The 17067-nt window shown below is 34.5% G+C and overlaps 1 protein-coding gene across 5 annotated transcripts in view; it reads right to left on the reverse strand.

Annotated features, from left to right (window-relative positions):
- The window catches only part of TFEC (transcription factor EC), a 77826-nt gene that overhangs the window by 24915 nt on the left and 35844 nt on the right, over nt 1-17067 (reverse strand). The gene's annotated exons all lie outside the window — the stretch shown is intronic.

Here is a 17067-nt window from a genome sequence, read left to right on the forward strand (position 1 = left end):
AAGAATTTAAAACACGGGTTTTATATCCAACCCCAGTGTCATTCACAAATGAGGCCATGATAAAAATATTCCTAGAGTCATAAAATACTTAAGGATGTTTACCCGGAAAAACTAACATTGAAAACAATTGTGGATGAAGTACCTAAATAGAAGTAGATATTTCAAGGATATGCTTCAAAAATATGAAATAAAAATGATCAAATATCTTAGTAAGTGGTTGTAGTCTAAAAAAGATGAGGGAAACCAAGGTAAAAAACAAAGTGAAATATATAATGATATAACTCAGTATTAAAGTCTAGATAATATTAGTATGACTGAGGTGGAGTCGAAGGAAACCAAAGGGTGTAAAGTTAGTTAAAAAGTACTAAGAAGAAATATGAACACACTTAAATAATAAAGTAAGATGAAGACAGGTGAAAATATATCAATGTAAATAGGTCAAACCTCTCAGCAAAAAGGCTAACCGTTTGGATAAGACAGTACAAGAGACACACACACATAGTGAAATGACACACAAAGATTGAAAATTAAAGGATGGAAAAAGATATGCAAATGATAACCACTGAAAACTGATGTGTCTATATAAATATCAGAGAAAATAGATTTTAAAATTAGAAAGTGTATTAGGGATAGACAGAGTCTCTATAATAACAAAGAGTTAAATTTTCCAAAAATGCATTATAATTTCAAGCATGCATTCATGTAATAAAATAACCTCAAAATATTTGAAACAAAATGTTTTGAACTATAAGGCAAAATTAATAAATCCACCAATGTAGTGGGAAATTTTGACATTTCTCCTCATTTTCGAAAAGTCAAGCAGACAACAATAATTGGTGATGTTATAGAATGTTTGAGTAATAAAACTAAAAACTGGCCTAATAGACACTGTATACTTCCATATCCAAAAATTAGAGAATATACAATTTTCTTGAGTACATACGGTATATACACAAATATTGATTATGAACTCTGTCAAAAAAACCCACCTTCAATGTATTCAATAGAGACTTGAGTCTAAAATGCTTAGAAATTTTTAAATAATTCAAGGGTAAGGACAAAATCATGCTGGAATTTAGAAATAAGTAAAAGATACTAAAAATACACATAAAGGAACTTCTGGGATATGGCAAAACAATTCTTTCAAGGGAATTTATACCTTTAAAAAGTAATATGAGAGAAATAGACAAAAATTTGAGATTTGACAAATTAAGTATCAGTCTCAAGAAGCTAGAAAAATAACCAATTAAGCCCAAAGAAAGTAGAACAGATAATAAGAGCATAAAGTATTGAAAAAAATATAAAAGTAGATCCACAAGGCAAAAGGTTTTTTTTTTTTTATTTTAGTGAACAAGAATGACACATTCCTGGCAAGATTTAGTAAAAAGAATTAAGAATAAATAAATACTGTTTCAAGTGAAAGGAAGGTAATACTAAGAGTACAAGTTGAGATTTAAAAACAAGTAAGACAAGGATGTCTGCTTTCACCACTTCTGTTCAACATAGTATTAGAAATTCTAGCTAGAGGGGTGGCTGGGTGGTGTAGTCATTAAGCGTCTGCCTTCAGCTCAGGCCATGATCCTGGCGTTCTGGGATAGAGCCCCACATCGGGCTTCTCCGCTGGGAGCCTGCTTCTTCCTCTCCCACTCCCCCTGCTTGTGTTCCCTCTCTCGCTGGCTGTCTCTGTCAAATAAATCTTTTAAAAAAAAGAAAGAAATTCTAGCTAGAACAATTAGGCAAGAAAAAGAAACAGAAGTCATTCAAATTAGAGAAGAATGAGTAAAATGATCATGTTCATAGATGGCATGATCTTATATTTAGAAAAACCTGAAATTACGCACACATATATACACACACACAGCTATTAGAGGCAATAAAAGAATTCAGCAAAGTTGCCAGATACAAAATCAACATGCAAAAGTCAGTTGCATCTTTATACACTAACAATAAAGAATCTGAGAAGGAAATTAAGAAACCAATCCTATTTACAATAACCTCAAAAAGAATAAAATATTTAGTAATACATTTACCCAAGAAGCCAAAAGACTTATACACTGAAAACTAAAAAATATTGCTAAAGGAAAATAAAGAAGACATGAATAAATGGAAAGACATCACCTATTCATTGATCAGAAGACTTAATATTGTTAAGATGACAACAGTACCCAAAGTGATCTACGGATTCAATTGATTCTCAAAAGCACTTTTTGGAGAAAAAGAAAAACCCATTCTAAAATTAATTTAGAATTTCGAGGGTCCCCAAATAGCAAAACAATCTTGAAAAAGAACAAAGGTGGAGGACTCACACTTCCAGATTTTAAAATTTATGACAAAGAGACAATAATCAAAACAGTGGGTGTATGCATAATAGCAGACATAGACCAATGGAGTGGACTTTCTGCACTATTTCAGACATGGTGCAGAAATAAACCCTCAACTATATGGTCAAATGATTTTGACAACGGTACCAAGATCATTCAATAGGGAAAGGACAGTTTTTCAGAAAATGGTGTTGGGGAAAGTAGATTATGCATGCAAAAGAACAAAGTTGGAAGCCTTATTTTATATGATATACAAAAATTGACTTGAAATGGATCAAAGATCTAAACATAAGAGCTAAAACTATGAAAGTTCTAGGAAAAAAGATAGGCGAAAATCTTGATAATGAGTTCAGTGATGATTTTTTTGAATATGACACTAAAATCACAGGAAACCAAAAAAATAGAATTTAGACTTCATCAAAATTTAAAGCTTTGTACATCAAAGCACACTATCAAGAGAGAGAAAAGCTAATCCATAAACAGAATATTGAAACTATTTGCAAATCATATAACTAAGATATTAATATCCAGACTATATTTTTTTTAAATTCCAACAACTCAACCACTGCAGGAACAACAAACCACCCAATTAAAAATGGGCAAAGGATTGAATAGACATTTCTCCAAAGAAGATCTACTAAAGGTCAATAAGCACATGAAAACATGTTCAACATCACTAGTCATTAGGGAAATATAAATCAAAACCACAACGTGATACCACTTCACATTCATTAAGATGACTATTATCAAGAGAAAGGAAAATAACAAGTGTTGGTAAGGATGTGAAAATTGGAACCTTGATGCATTACTGCTGGGAATGTGAAGGGATGCAGTTGTTGTGGAAGACAGTATGACAGTTACTCAAAATGTTGAACATAAAATTACCATATGGCCAGCACCTCCACCTCTAAGTTTTCACTAAAAAGAAAAGCAGAGACTTAAACAGATACTTAAGACATGAATATTCCTTGCAGCATTACTCATAAAAGCCAAAAAAAGGTGGAAACGACCTAAATGACCATCGACAGATGAAGGAAAAAACAAACAAAATGACCATCAACATATGAAGGAAAAAACAAAAATAATATACTGGAATATTACAAAACCTTAAGAAGGAAAGAAGTCTGATAACATGCTACAACATGGATGAATCTTGAAAATATTAGGCTAAGTGACATACACCAGACAGAAAATGACAAATTTTGTATGATTCCATTTATAAGTTACCTTTTAATAGTCAAATTCCTACAGACAAAAAGTAGAAGTTACTAGGGGCTCAGGGCAGGAGGAAAGGGATAGCAATTTCTTAATATATGTAGAGTTTCTGTTGCAGATGATGAAAAAGCTCTGGAAATGGATAGCGTGATGGCTGCACAGCATTATGACTCTGCCTAAATGTTACTGAATTGTACACTTTAAAATGTTTATAATGGCAAATTTTATGCTACATACATTTCACCACAATAAGAAGATAATAAGCTATATTACCCATAATAATCTTCCAATGATTGTGAATACTTGGACAAAAAATATGAATTTCTAGAAAAGTATTATTTAGTAGAACTGACTGAAGAAGTAATTGATAGTTTGAACAGTCTTATGATTACTGAAGAAGTAAAAACAAACTTCGAACATGTTGCACAAGAAAATATCTGGACTAGATGGTTTTATGGGAAAAAGTGTTATATTTTCAAGAAATATATCATGTTAATGTTGTGCAAACATTTTCAGACAAAAGAGGCAAGAGAGAATATGTCAAACTCATTGAGTCTGAAACCGTACAAAGACATTATGAGAAAGGAAAATTATAGGCCCATTTCACTCATGACTATAAATCAGAAGCAAAACATTATTAGCTAAATGAAGAGAAGTACANGAACTTCTGGGATATGGCAAAACAATTCTTTCAAGGGAATTTATACCTTTAAAAAGTAATATGAGAGAAATAGACAAAAATTTGAGATTTGACAAATTAAGTATCAGTCTCAAGAAGCTAGAAAAATAACCAATTAAGCCCAAAGAAAGTAGAACAGATAATAAGAGCATAAAGTATTGAAAAAAATATAAAAGTAGATCCACAAGGCAAAAGGTTTTTTTTTTTTTATTTTAGTGAACAAGAATGACACATTCCTGGCAAGATTTAGTAAAAAGAATTAAGAATAAATNAATACTATTTCAAGTGAAAGGAAGGTAATACTAAGAGTACAAGTTGAGATTTAAAAACAAGTAAGACAAGGATGTCTGCTTTCACCACTTCTGTTCAACATAGTATTAGAAATTCTAGCTAGAGGGGTGGCTGGGTGGTGTAGTCATTAAGCGTCTGCCTTCAGCTCAGGCCATGATCCTGGCGTTCTGGGATAGAGCCCCACATCGGGCTTCTCCGCTGGGAGCCTGCTTCTTCCTCTCCCACTCCCCCTGCTTGTGTTCCCTCTCTCGCTGGCTGTCTCTGTCAAATAAATCTTTTAAAAAAAAGAAAGAAATTCTAGCTAGAACAATTAGGCAAGAAAAAGAAACAGAAGTCATTCAAATTAGAGAAGAATGAGTAAAATGATCATGTTCATAGATGGCATGATCTTATATTTAGAAAAACCTGAAATTACGCACACATATATACACACACACAGCTATTAGAGGCAATAAAAGAATTCAGCAAAGTTGCCAGATACAAAATCAACATGCAAAAGTCAGTTGCATCTTTATACACTAACAATAAAGAATCTGAGAAGGAAATTAAGAAACCAATCCTATTTACAATAACCTCAAAAAGAATAAAATATTTAGTAATACATTTACCCAAGAAGCCAAAAGACTTATACACTGAAAACTAAAAAATATTGCTAAAGGAAAATAAAGAAGACATGAATAAATGGAAAGACATCACCTATTCATTGATCAGAAGACTTAATATTGTTAGGATGACAACAGTACCCAAAGTGATCTACGGATTCAATTGATTCTCAAAAGCACTTTTTGGAGAAAAAGAAAAACCCATTCTAAAATTAATTTAGAATTTCGAGGGTCCCCAAATAGCAAAACAATCTTGAAAAAGAACAAAGGTGGAGGACTCACACTTCCAGATTTTAAAATTTATGACAAAGAGACAATAATCAAAACAGTGGGTGTATGCATAATAGCAGACATAGACCAATGGAGTGGACTTTCTGCACTATTTCAGACATGGTGCAGAAATAAACCCTCAAATATATGGTCAAATGATTTTGACAACTGTACCAAGATCATTCAATAGGGAAAGGACAGTTTTTCAGAAAATGGTGTTGGGGAAAGTAGATTATGCATGCAAAAGAACAAAGTTGGAAGCCTTATTTTATATGATATACAAAAATTGACTTGAAATGGATCAAAGATCTAAACATAAGAGCTAAAACTATGAAAGTTCTAGGAAAAAAGATAGGCGAAAATCTTGATAATGAGTTCAGTGATGATTTTTTTGAATATGACACTAAAATCACAGGAAACCAAAAAAATAGAATTTAGACTTCATCAAAATTTAAAGCTTTGTACATCAAAGCACACTATCAAGAGAGAGAAAAGCTAATCCATAAACAGAATATTGAAACTATTTGCAAATCATATAACTAAGATATTAATATCCAGACTATATTTTTTTTAAATTCCAACAACTCAACCACTGCAGGAACAACAAACCACCCAATTAAAAATGGGCAAAGGATTGAATAGACATTTCTCCAAAGAAGATCTACTAAAGGTCAATAAGCACATGAAAACATGTTCAACATCACTAGTCATTAGGGAAATATAAATCAAAACCACAACGTGATACCACTTCACATTCATTAAGATGACTATTATCAAGAGAAAGGAAAATAACAAGTGTTGGTAAGGATGTGAAAATTGGAACCTTGATGCATTACTGCTGGGAATGTGAAGGGATGCAGTTGTTGTGGAAGACAGTATGACAGTTACTCAAAATGTTGAACATAAAATTACCATATGGCCAGCACCTCCACCTCTAAGTTTTCACTAAAAAGAAAAGCAGAGACTTAAACAGATACTTAAGACATGAATATTCCTTGCAGCATTACTCATAAAAGCCAAAAAAAGGTGGAAACGACCTAAATGACCATCGACAGATGAAGGAAAAAACAAACAAAATGACCATCAACATATGAAGGAAAAAACAAAAATAATATACTGGAATATTACAAAACCTTAAGAAGGAAAGAAGTCTGATAACATGCTACAACATGGATGAATCTTGAAAATATTAGGCTAAGTGACATACACCAGACAGAAAATGACAAATTTTGTATGATTCCATTTATAAGTTACCTTTTAATAGTCAAATTCCTACAGACAAAAAGTAGAAGTTACTAGGGGCTCAGGGCAGGAGGAAAGGGATAGCAATTTCTTAATATATGTAGAGTTTCTGTTGCAGATGATGAAAAAGCTCTGGAAATGGATAGCGTGATGGCTGCACAGCATTATGACTCTGCCTAAATGTTACTGAATTGTACACTTTAAAATGTTTATAATGGCAAATTTTATGCTACATACATTTCACCACAATAAGAAGATAATAAGCTATATTACCCATAATAATCTTCCAATGATTGTGAATACTTGGACAAAAAATATGAATTTCTAGAAAAGTATTATTTAGTAGAACTGACTGAAGAAGTAATTGGTAGTTTGAACAGTCTTATGATTACTGAAGAAGTAAAAACAAACTTCGAACATGTTGCACAAGAAAATATCTGGACTAGATGGTTTTATGGGAAAAAGTGTTATATTTTCAAGAAATATATCATGTTAATGTTGTGCAAACATTTTCAGACAAAAGAGGCAAGAGAGAATATGTCAAACTCATTGAGTCTGAAACCGTACAAAGACATTATGAAAAAGGAAAATTATAGGCCCATTTCACTCATGACTATAAATCAGAAGCAAAACATTATTAGCTAAATGAAGAGAAGTACAGGCTTCCAGTCATGGAATGAGTAAATCATGGGGATGAAAGGCACAGCATAGGGAATACAGTCAATGGTATTTGTAATGGCTTTGTATGGTGATGATGGTAGCTACACTTGCAGTGAGCATAGCGTAAGATACAGAGTTGTCCAATCACTATGAAACTAATGTAACATTGCGTGTCAACTTTACCTCAATAAAAAAATAGTATTAGCAAAATGAATCCAAAAGAATATAAACAAGATATTTTGCCATAACCATGTTGGGTTTTCCATAAATATATTTTATGATGTTAGAAGAGAAAAAGACATCTATGATCAGATCAATAGAGTCAGAAAAAGTCTGATAAAATCGAATTCCATTTATGATAAAAATTCTTAGTGTTTGAGAAGATAATAAATTTCCATAACCCTAAAAAAATATCGGTTTGCTTATTGTTAAAATCATGCTGCCCTAGGAGAAAATAATCTGGGCCCAAATATATTGTAGAAACATCTAAATAAACTATGAAAATTCTCTTAGATATCCATTTATTCTTATCAGGCTAAATATAATAAAGGACAATATCAGGAATCTAAATTTCACTTATGTTTTCCTGATTGTTTTGGCCTCCTGCCTCTTGATATACTATGTTCAATCTATCACCCAGTATGATTTTTTTTTCTTTTAAATCATGTATCAGTTGATATTTTCTTCTCTGTTCTCATGTATCAATTCTTCAGGGTCCTAAATCTAAATTATGTCCCTCCATTTAGTATCCCTCCATCCCTCTCAATTAACTCTCAACTGCCCCTCTCAGACCAACTCATGTTTTAAAAATACAACTTCCTTTTGAACTCCCCCACCCCAAAAATCAAAAATCTCTCCCCCTCTAACTCCCAAATTAAGGTCAAACTCTTATGTGTAGCTTTCAAAAATTTCATTAAATGGTCCTTCATTATCTAATTAATATTATTTGCCTCTACTCTCAAGTTATAAAAGATTTCTTGTCATCATGTACACATATACCATGGCATGGCTCCCAAAATAGATTTCAGACTCCAATGGGAGGAAGGAAAAGAGTGTTGCTGCAAGGAATCTATGAGTCTATATATTTGTAATTTTCTTTTTTAAAAAGATAGTAAAATATAAGCATTATCCTAACATGTATACTATGTTATAGATAGTTGAGTATTTATTATGTGCCAGATATTAAGCTAGTATATTCTATAATAATAACAAATAACAGTATCTCAAGTAATCTTTATAACAGCTCTACGAGGTATCATGTTTCCCATTTTAAATATAAAATAATTTAAACTGAAAAATTAAGTAATTATCTCAAGATCATACAGTTATATAAAAAGTGGGCTTGGGATTTAATCCTGGGTCTATCAGGAATAAAGGCTGGATTCTTTACTACCTACCCTATTCTGGAAAGGTCCTTGCCTTAACACTTTTAATGGTAAGAAGTGATTGAATATGCAAAAAAGGTGGAAGCCATTGGACTAATTTTTTCTCAGTTTTATTCTAGTATCAAAATCCAACCTACTCTCTAAGGCTCAACTTAAAGTCCAGACCTTCTCCAGCAATATCTTTCACGGCAGCCTGGTTTATTTTTCTCTTCACCAAAACACTATAGGACTAATAAACTCAAACATAAATTTAATAATTTAGTTTATATTTATTGTTTTACCCTTCTTCATTTATATTCACTCAACGAAGAGAGTACAATAGTATATACTACTTACCATGTTCATGAAAATTAATTACTTATCTAAAACCCTGAGAATTTTCTGGAGACGTGTGTGTGTGTGAATACATATATATATGTATAATGTATATGTATAAATATATATATATATTATATATGTGTGTCTATGCATAGGTGTGGTCTGTGTGTGTGATATGTCCTTCACTCAGATAATCTCATTATAAATACAAAAGAGGAAAAAATATATATATAATTATACATATTCAGTTTTTGAGTATAAACACTGAAAGCAAAAAAATTCATATACCCTTACATATATATGTGTATGTGATAATCATGGATCTCTATTTATATCACATTTAGTGTAAGCTTCATGAGAAACTGAGGGAAAACTTTGAGTTGTTTGGATCTTCTATTTTTCTTTTCTGTGAAGACATTCACTGTGGAACTAAAATGGTAAAAGTGAGCATGAGATTATTAGAATAACTGTAGACATAAAAAGAAGAGAAACATCAGGCATAAAGAGAGAGCACTGTAGGGGAGCATATACCACACAATGTATGCATACATAAAAAACTGGAATTTAAAAGATTATTTTCTTTCCTTTGGGGTATTTGTTCATTTAAATGTAGTAAACTAGATTTTTCCAGTTCTAAGGCACACACCAGTGATCTCCCTCTTTATTTTATTTGCAAAAGCAGGGCTAAGAGGTTTGAATGACAAACATTGAATAGGGAAGTCCCACTGAGTTATTATTATTTTTGTTCTATTATGAGTGAATAAAAATAATGTGTTGGGCGGGAGTAGAAGTTCCCTTGTCCTTGGCCAGCTGGCTTATAACTTAAGTAGAAAGATAAAACACAAAATAGAGATGGTAACCTATAAAGACTTTTGCATCATACACTTTATATGAATATGACCTATTCAGTACTAAATTAATAAAAACAGCTATTGATTTAATGTAAACATTGAAGTAAATAACCAGTGGAATCCTCACCTTTTGACAGAAACATCCCAATAAAACATTTTTAATGATTTTTTTTTACCAAAGAGACTATAACAGTATTCTTACTGTATCCAGAGCACCAAAAACTATCTTGCAAGTAAACAAGCTTGTCAGTACAGCAGATTATATATTATGCATTTCAAAGCTCAATTTCTACATACCTTGTTTTATTGAGTATTAGTTTATAAAGTTTATGTTCAGTATTTAAGGTGGTTTCATCTCCAAACATTGAAAGAATTCCAAAATGCACTTGCTCACCAGTTTTAACTCTGCAGTGTCTTTAACCTCCCCGAGAGAAACGGTTTTCTTTTTCTACTTCATCATTTTCTTTCTTTAAAAACTGGTAAACAATAGCTGAGAGGACTGGGCAGAAAACTCTGCGCGAAGGTGAACTTTGACTCTTCCTTGGACTTTAAGACTAATCTGGTCTAGATTGTGATTGACAAAAGCTTGCTTGTTGATGTTATGCAGTCCTCTCAAGTTCCAACCAAGTGCAAGGGGTTGTTAATATTTACTCAGTCCTCCTCTCTGGAATGGTCTTGAACTATTACAGTTTACTGAGATTGCCAAATGCCACCAGCATTTACAGCCACCTGATTGGAAAAATAGCTATATATGATAAAAGAAATGAGTTACTATGGACCACCACGTCTCAGAAAGGAAGGGGTGAAACCAAGACCAACAGGTGGAATTTATAGGGAGACAGAGCTAAACTCACAGGCGAAGCAATCAACCCGCAAGGGTGTGACAGAGAATCTGATCAGTCTGAGGTCCCTTCAAATCTTAGGATTCTACAGTTCTAGGAAACAGCTTCCTTCTGAGGCTGCTGGCACAGGAGGTGGGTAAGATTGCTGTTGCATCTGGTATCCTACAGGACTAGATTCAAACCCTCCCCTACCATTCACTAAGTGCAGGAACTGGAACAAATTACTGAACTTCTCTAAGCCTCTTTCCTCATTTATGAAGTGATAACAGGTAATACTAGTCTCTCTCCCATAGGTTCAGTGTGATAATCAATGCAATTTTTCACAAAAAGCATTCTGCACAATCCTTGTCACATAGCAAGTACCGGAAGCACAGTAGCTATGATTATGGTTGTTATTCTTGTTGCTACTGTCTTTTTCCATTAAAAAATTATTAAATACTAATGTATAGTGGGAATAATTTTTTCAATACTACATGTGGATTTTGAAGTGTTTCTTTAACATGCATTTGCTGAACACCATTGTGCTAGGTGCTGAGGATAAATAATGAACAGGTCACAGCTTTAACTTACAGGGACACAGCCGTGAACAAGACAGGCAAAATTGTTATCTTCAAGCAGTTTACATTCTAGGGGTGGTAGCACACAATAGGTAAATAAAAAATAATTCTAATCATAAGTATCAGAGGTCATCAAAATAAGATAGTGATTTAGGGAGTGATGAGATGGGGTCTTTTAGCTAGGCTGATTGTGGAAGGCCCCTCTGACAAGGTGATTTTGACTAAAGATTGGAAACATAAAGGGGCAGCCATGTGAAGATCGGGGACTAAAAAGGAAGTTCAATGGTCCTAAGATGATAATATGCGTGTCCTGTTCAAGGAGCAGGAAGAAGGCTACTGAGGCCAGAGCCTAAAGTTAAAGGGAAATGCTGACAATGGTAAAATGTCTGGATTATATTCTGAGGATTTTAGGAAGTTAACAGAATGTTAGGCAAGGAGAAACAGGATCTGATTTTTGCTTTGTGCAGATCATTCTGGCTATGGTGTGAATAGCTGTAAGGAGGCAAAAAGTAGCATGGAAGTTAGGCTGGATTCTGTTTCTGAAGTTCAAGTGAGAGATGATAGCAGACTGGAAAAGTGTTTTAGTAGAGTAGCTGATAAGAAGCTGTGAGATTTGGGAAATCTTGGATGCTCGTTAGAACGTACTGGTAGATGTGGAGGTGTGGGGGTGAGAGAGAAGAAAGATGACTCTTTTGGAGGAGGGGCTCTAGATGAACCATAAGTAGATTTGGGTGGGGGGGGGACAAAAGCTTTCTGTCGGTCATATTAAGTTTGAGATGTCTGTTAGAAGCATAAAAGATGTCAAGCAGTAGGATATAGGAGCCTAACATATAGGGGAGAGATCTAGGCTGGAGAAGGATGGAGATTACCTGTAGGTGAAAAATACATAAACACATGAGATACATGTATAAATAAATGACAAATACATAAACACATAAATACGTGAGAAAAGAGGGCTGAAGTCTGAGCCTCGGAACAGGTGAGCATTTAAACATCTGTTAAAAGAGAAAGAACCAACAAGGTGGGTAGAAAACCAGAAAATGTGGTGCCAGACAATCCCAGATCATACTTCAAGAAGGAAAACTGTTCAACCATGGCAAATACCACTGAGAAGCCAAGTGAGGTGAGAATGAACTTACTACTGGCTTCTACTTTGGTTGGTTTTAAGAGCTCCTTTAGAATTGTGAGGACAATGGCTCTGTTGGGAGACTAGAAAACAGGAGGGGAGGAAAGGGTGGCAGGGTGAAGATGGAAGCAAGAAGTTCTTCTGTGTGTAACTAAGTCATGAAATAGTGTGGCAGCCGGAGAGAAAATGTGTCCAAAGGGAGTTTTGAGGGTTTGGTTTTTTTAGGGAGTGTTGTTAAAGACCAGTGTAATGCTGATATGTATAATCCCATAGATTGGAATAGACTATGTCGAAGAAGGACTCACTATTTAGAGAAGGAAAGTCCTTAAGAAGGTAAGAAGGAGTGTGGGGCGTCTGGGTGGCTCAGTTGTTAAGCGTCTGCCTTCGTCTCAGGGCGTGATCCCGGAGTCCTGGGATCAAGCCCCACATCAGGCTCCTCTGCTGGGAGCCTGCTTCTTCCTCTCCCACTCCCCCTGCTTGTGTTCCCTCACTCGCTGGCTGTCTCTCTCTCTGTCAAATAAATAAATAAAATCTCAAAAAAAAAAAGAAGAAGGTAAGAAGGAGTGAGATCCAGGGCACAAGTGGTGGGCTGGTTTAGATTATGAGCTGGAGCAATTATTCTAATAGAAGAGATGGCAGAAGAAATGAAAACAGATGCAGGTCGTTTAGTAGAATTGGTGATGCCAAGCTAATGAATGAATTCCAATAGCGTTGCATACATTTGCTCTTTGAAATACATTGTAGAAGAGAAATTGGCTGCAAAATAAAGAATGGGCAATGAATTGTGGAGTTTTGAGGAGAGAAGAGAAGGTCTTAAAAACTGATCTCAATTAATGAGAATTTTTACCAGGGCATAGCTGTGTATACCAGTAGAGTAGGTGATGAAAGGCCCTGCGAAATTTCAGTGATGTATTTGAGGTGAATACTATGAGCAATGTGGTGAAATTTTACCCATTAAGCTGCTCAGGTTGAAATGTGGAGTAAGATGAGAAGTTTAATCAGGGAAGGGGTTTTGCCAGGGAAGTAAAATGAAGAAAATGGGGAGATGTTAGGAATGTTTGCAAGAGGATTGGTTGGAGTGCTTGACCAAGGACTCTAGACAGGTTAAGGAAATTGTCAAAATGTTGTGAATGCAAAGTCATAGCCATTGACATCAGTGATAGAGTCTATTGATTTGGAGCTTGAACAATTGGTGAAATAAGAACACTACAGTAGAGGCACTGAACAAATAGAATGTCATGGTCAAAAAGTGTGAAATAAAGATGTTATGGGATAGAAAAAATGGTAATAACAAGATCTAGGCTATCATCATGTGAAGGGATGGCTAAATGGGGAAGAGAAAAATACATTGACACTAAAGAGACTGAAAACTGACAGGTTAGGGTTTTGTCAAAAGCATGACTGATTTGGCTGAATGTTTCTTGCCCTTTGGCTCTTTGCAATCTAGTTTACATAGTTGTTGCGGTAAGAAGTAGCTGACAGGTAGCTAATAGAAATCGAGAGGTAACTTCTCCTTAATTATTCTGACTCTACTCACTGATCACTCAACATTCATTTCTGGGTCAGAAATACCTGGGCTAAATTGATCTGTGAAGACTCTGAACTACATCATTCAACCTGGGTAAATGTGAAGGACCAACACAAGCAGTCCAAGATTCCCCTCAGCAGCTTCCAAGTTTCCCATCATCAGAAGTTATAACAGGACTTTTAGTTAAGCCTATATGCAGTGGTCCTGAGATAAATCTTAGGTAAGTGAGATCCAAGGTTTTCTGCTTATGCCACAGCAAGAGACAGCTAAAGTGACCAACAGCATACTCAATAGACGGCCCCTGAGATTCAACAGATTTCTAGGAGAACTAGAGAAATTATATGTAAAATATGTAGAAAAGTGAGTTTCAAATAATAGGTGCAAAATTAATAATGATTACTGTTAATTGATAAATATCTCACTTTTGAAGTTTACCATAATGGACATCTGTTGGTTTAGCCTCATTAGAATTCATTTTATTTTCGTAACAACTCCTGTTCTCATTCTCACTCTTAGTCTAGGTAATTTGTTGTGTGTGGTTGCTCAGTCCACAGCTCTAGGGTGGGCCCAAGACCCAGAGAAATTGACTTAGGGATAGACATACGACAGACATTTCTCCAAAAAGAATCATCCCAGGGATTTACCTGGAACTAAGGGGGAAAGGATGCTCTCCTTTCCTTAGGTTGCCAAGCCTGACTGAATGGATCCATTAGGATGAATTTAGCTATAACACTCAGAAAATCCTGACAAACTAAGCTTATAAAATAGAGGGGGGAAAAATCTTACATAATGTGAAATCCACAGGTAAAGAATTCTCCAGGGACATGTGAGCAGCATTTCTTTCGGCTTTTCTTCTCCCTTTGTTTCTTTTGGTTTTCCTTAGTTTATTTAGCTTCTGGGCAATAAAATGACTACATCAGTCACATTGACCTACAACATCACAGAGAGGCAAAACCCTTCTTTTCTTGGGTCTACTTTAAAGACTTAAGAAAATTCCCAGGGAGCTGCTCAACATGTCAAAATTGCAACACAAGCCCATTCTTAAAACTTTCTCTGCCGGGGGAAGTGGGACCACCAAGATTGGCTTAAATTAATCAGAAACTTCTCTTCCTTGTGAAGATGTAGATGTCTAGAAAAAACAAAACAAAACGAAAAAACTGGGTTTGGAAGAAGGAAATATGTGCACAGCTAGGAATAGGCTATGATAGTGTTTGCTCAAAAGCTGGGAATAAAGCCAGCACAGAAGAAAACAAAGGCAAAGTTATGGAGGGCTGCCCACATGTGATAGTACTTAGGAATTTACACATGACATGAACCAACAAATTTCTTTCATGCTTAAGCCCCAGAAGAGCCAGATTCTACCATCTGCACCAAAAGCTTCACTCGCTAATATGCTCCCTCAAAGCATTCCTCTGAATCCAACAGGTCTTTATTTTTATCCACATAAACTATAAAAATCCTTCAGAGTTTCCTATCTCTATTCTACCAGCCATTCTTAAACATTCTCTTTTTTTCTCACCTCTTGACTTTTCTTATGTTGTTCTCTTAACTTGCTACTTTTCTGTGTTCATGGCTACCTCTTAAAATCTTAACTATCCCTCATAACTATATTTCAAACATCATCTTTTCCCAAAGCACTTCCAAAAAATCTCAATGTGATATGGTTTCTCCCTCACTTGAACACCAGAGCAACTCTTTGACTGGTATTTCAAATGTACATAGGTAGTATACTAAGATTTCATATAAAAACAGACTTGGAGCTAAAAATTTTTAATTATTCTTGTAATGCAGAAGAAAGCAGGGAGGTTAAGTGACTTGCACAACATCTAGTTTAGAACCTGGGTTTAACACCGAGATCCACACTCTCCCTCCCTGCCCCTCAGGTGCACCTCACTCACTGCCCCACTATCATGTGATCTCTTTACTTGTGAATTGTGTCTTAACTTTAGTTTCCTATGGTACATGTATTATGCCTGGTACATAATACATACTGAATAAACATATTTGGTTAATTGAACTCTTTGGTTTTATGTGTAGATGTAGATTTATCAATGATTGCTGATTGGTCAACACAGATATTTCTTTGCATAAGTGCAGGTAGGCCAGTAGTATCTATCTTTTTCTTTTTAAAAATAGTTCAAAGTCTTCACAGATCTAGCTATCAAAAACAAATTCCAGATTGTATTGCCACCAATTTGCACTGAGTAAGCCATTCTATGCAGCCTTTACAAAACAAGTTAGATGATTTGACAAAAAGAATGTTTCAGTATACAATTTTAATGAGTACCACATACAAAGAAAATATTACTGGAAATTAATATCATTTCCTCTAACCCAGAAGTTGAATATTAGTTAAGAAAATAGTAACTTCATGCTGTGAAATTAGGCAGGGAGAAATTATCATTAATAATATATTAATTAGTCAGATTTCATGTAACTATGCTGCCTGAAATCTGGAGAGGAGGTAGAAAGAATTGTCAGTCCATCCTAAAAAATAAAATAAAAAAAAATAAAAATAAAGCCTGCAAAAAGATTAGGCTTTAAACCTCACTTGACCTTTGTCAGATAATGCCAGTATTAGTGACCTGTTCTAGGAGGTCCTGCATACCAGAGAAAAGGAGGAAAGAGGTACTTCTCTCTAGATATTCTGTCTGGGAAAAAAGAAACAGAAAAGAAATAAAGGGGTACTTTCTTCAATTTTTTCTTAAGGTCTTAAATTTAAATGTTCATCATTAACATATACCAGATCATTGATTTACTGATGAAAAATATCCACATTACCTACACAATATAGTCAGAATTCATTTTCTTTAAATGAAATGTTTAAAATAACAACTCAATCACAATCTTTCATATTTTTTCTTATTTTTCTAAAAGGTTTAAAACCATAAACCACCCAACAATAACCGTTCAAAGTAGATGAAAAGAACTTGCACCTACTTTACAAATAACATTTTTTAGTGATTAATAAATGAACAATGAGAAGGTAACAGCAATTAAACAGGAGGTTCAAAGATACCATCCTTTCATTGCATTTCGTTTCAGGAATTTGTGCTGATTGCAACATAGATGTCTGTCTGCATGCCTTAAAGTAGGGTGAGGCCTGTTTTGCATTTCTTAAGTTCATCTTTGATCTCTGGTTATTGGTTCGAAAGTCAAGTCATATTTTTTGTTGTTATA

This window comes from Ailuropoda melanoleuca, chromosome 1 (genome assembly GCF_002007445.2).
Source record: "Ailuropoda melanoleuca isolate Jingjing chromosome 1, ASM200744v2, whole genome shotgun sequence".
Lineage (NCBI taxonomy): Eukaryota > Metazoa > Chordata > Mammalia > Carnivora > Ursidae > Ailuropoda > Ailuropoda melanoleuca.